Source organism: Tribolium madens, unplaced genomic scaffold (genome assembly GCF_015345945.1).
Source record: "Tribolium madens isolate multiple individuals breed KSU strain unplaced genomic scaffold, Tmad_KSU_1.1 Scaffold_96;HRSCAF=242;Tcas5.2_LG5, whole genome shotgun sequence".
NCBI lineage: Eukaryota > Metazoa > Arthropoda > Insecta > Coleoptera > Tenebrionidae > Tribolium > Tribolium madens.
The window spans coordinates 8,231,188-8,234,587 of NW_025401068.1; the positions used below are offsets into that span (position 1 = coordinate 8,231,188).

Genomic DNA, 3,400 nt, shown 5'->3' on the forward strand with positions numbered 1-3,400 from the left:
ATATACTTGTAAAATTTGGGTTAAAAGTCGGRTATTTTTCAGTAATGATTTTTATTTTATGAGAATGAAATTCGGTTTGGTCTTGACGTAAAAATTTGGCACGTGTCGTGGACATGGGGTGATGATAATGCAAGCCAGGGGTGAAATATTGAATGAAACAGGGGTGGGGATCATCGCTCCCTATTTCAATTCAAGCTCATTATGCCTTCCTCGTGCATAAGCGTATGTCTGGCTACATTGATTTTGTCTAGGAGCACACTTTACTCATTATTAATGTAGCTTCCCACTTTTCAAAATCGATACCAAACTCGGTAATTAAACATTTTATTGCCACTAAGACACTTTGATTCAGTTTTGATGTTTGCGTTCCAATTTAGTAAAGTTCGGAGATAGAGTTCGTGTTTTATGAAATGTTGGTGATAGATAACACAAATATAGCTGACGTTTAGGGTGAAAGGTCACACAACAAGAACGACCTATTTCCTCGTAAGGGATGTAGTTTGCAGATATCGGCACTCGTGTAATTGATTAAACGGAGAATACACTAAAAGTTGTGTTTGCCAAGATCGTAGCTATCGACCACACTACAGACTTAACACATCGACTGGGGCCGTCGCGGCGCTGATGACGTCACGACTTGCACGCTATTGTCACGTGTCCTAACAGCTGATAATGAACACTACCTTAACTTAGCCTCTGGTACTTACTATCAAAAATACGACCACATTTAGTGCGAGTCACAGCTTTTATTAAGACAATAAGAGAATTTTAAAAGTAGCATTTATATTCATAAATTTATGAAATTGAAAATATTGAAGACTATGCTATCGCTATGTATGTGATTATAAAGAGATAATAAATTATGATTCTGTATGAGTTGTTGTGTGATCTTAGCTTGCGAARTCCGATATGGTCTAGTGGCTAGGATACCTGGCTTTCACCCAGGAGGCTCGGGTTCGATTCCCGGTATCGGAAATACTTTTTATTTTATAAAACTGTAAGTTGGGATTTTTTATGCTAATACTTAAACAAGTTCATAAAATCCGATATGGTCTAGTGGCTAGGATACCTGGCTTTCACCCAGGAGGCTCGGGTTCGATTCGCGGTATCGGAATGGTTTTTACCCTAATAATTCATGCCAAATACATTTTTTAACAAATTGAAAATTTATATATCAATAAAAATAAATTTAATTAAATCTAAATCATACTATTTTAATCTTTATTATCATCAAGGTTAATCCCTAGTGGATTTAATCAATTAGACGTTACTCGATCTTCTATTTATCAACAATTTAATGTTAATTTTAAGTCGATATTTATTACTTACTCTGTAAGTTTAATTATTATTATAATTTTTACTATAGTTTTGCAAAAACACATTTGTTTGTTATGCTTATGAGTACTTTATTGTTATTGTTGTTTAGTCATATTTGTGTTAGTAATAAAAAATATATTTTATTTTTTTCATAAGCATAATGTTGAAATCCACACACCGATTAAATATTTTCAAATTTAATACTTACATACACAATGTAAGTAAAATCTTAATATACTCTGTTTTATTTTCAGCATTGACAGCTTTTGAATTTACATTATCTATATTTAGGTTATACGTGCGTGTTGACTATCATTTATAAATGTATTCATAACAAAGTATAATTTTTAAAATTACTTATAAATGACACTAGTTATGACTTAATACTTAATTAATAATCATTTATAGATAATTAAATTTAGACAATTTTAGTTAATGTGCGTTGAGCTTTTTCATTCGCGACAGAGCTTTCACAGTCCGATATGGTCTAGTGGCTAGGATACCTGGCTCTCACCCAGGAGGCTCGGGTTCGATTCCCGGTATCGGAAAACTTTTTTATTTTCAATTACAAATGAAACGTTTTATTCATATTATTATTACTTCAAAAAACTGCTTTCAGATCAACTCATTTTATACAATTTCTATAATAAAAAAACATTTCTACTTTGAACCTGTCGATTTTTACCAAAGAACTACTTACACAAAAGTTTTATCTATTATTTTAAATAGTTGGTTTGATGTCAGTCCAATAAACATCTGTTACCAGCTATTGAGCTACGCTGTTTGTTTCCTGAAATTCCACACCATTTGCAAACTAATCTATTTTATTACATTATCGCTTTCACCTAGTTTTGTGCTTTATTGTCCATTGACTACAAATGCATAAATCGCAGATTCAGTGAAATTCCCAAAGTTAAAACCCCAATATCAAAAAAATCCCTTGACTAACCGGCGCCTTATTGAGTATCGTGCAATAAAACATGATAATAACGTTAGCTCTAGTGTATTGCATCTGACACTAAGCAACCATTGCGTGACACTCTTGAATAAATTCCGGTTGAACTCGGGTTTCCCATCATCGTAAACACTCTTCCGACTTGTAAACAAAAAACTAATAAGCAATCGATTAAAATCTGACTTTTTTTCAGRCACCTACCACCAAATCAGGAATCTGTCATTCTCCTAGTGTTCACTGTTGGCCTGTATGTTTTTGTAATGCATAAGGCACGCGGTGAATGCCAAGAGCAGACTTTTGTCAACAATTCAAAGTGTGTGAAAAGCTACTCTTCACAAAGTGTCGCGAGACGAGTTATGACAGGAATGTGTGTAAAATATCAGTGGCCCCAAATGTGCATTGCGCGAATTTGGAGGGTGCTCGTATTGTGCCAGGGGAGTTCAATAGGGTGCATGTTTTATATGTCGCTCACCCTTGCATTAGATAGGGTCTTTGATTAAAGATAGACGACACTGCACTTACAACAGAGGCGGAGATGTGAATAGAAGAACACAGAATGTGCCAGACAATAAATTTACATCAATTAAGAATTAGTGTAAAAATGAGAAAAATGCACCAACATTACATGATTAGCGACAGAAAAAATACGAGTATATAATAAAATTATGTTCAAAATTGTATAAAAGTTTCATTTTATATGTTCTAGTGAAAGTTACAGTGGCTGAAAATGAAATTCTAATTGCATAAAATTCAAKTTTGATGCATTGGGTAATCTTATCAAAACTGTTAAGTGGGACTAATTGATGGATTATTTAGCTCAACTTTCTACTTTAACGCTTTCCCTATCATTTAAAACCTAAATATTGCATTTCTATTACATTATGCTAATTCTATTTAATAATTCATAGACAATGTTTCAAAACATATACCTACCGAATGCTAAATGAAAAAAATATATTTATTTTCAAAAAACGTATTGGTTAAGAAAGTTAAAAACAGTTTAATGCATTTGTTAGAGCCTATCATAAATATATCTCTAATAACAGTTATACATTTTTAAATATAGCAAAATTGGTTACATGTATTTAACATTTCAGTTTCCAACAATTTTGAACAGATATACACATT

General features: G+C 32.6%; 3 non-coding genes across 3 annotated transcripts; all 3 read left to right on the forward strand.

Moving 5' to 3' along the window:
* The first annotated feature begins 903 nt into the window (after positions 1–903).
* On the forward strand, positions 904–975 carry Trnae-uuc. Its single transcript has one exon. It is a non-coding gene; the product is annotated as a tRNA-Glu (tRNA).
* Positions 976–1,042: 67 nt separating this feature from the next.
* Trnae-uuc lies at positions 1,043–1,114 on the forward strand. Its single transcript has one exon. It is a non-coding gene; the product is annotated as a tRNA-Glu (tRNA).
* A 679-nt stretch (positions 1,115–1,793) lies between these two features.
* Trnae-cuc lies at positions 1,794–1,865 on the forward strand. Its single transcript has one exon. It is a non-coding gene; the product is annotated as a tRNA-Glu (tRNA).
* The last annotated feature ends 1,535 nt before the right edge of the window (positions 1,866–3,400 follow it).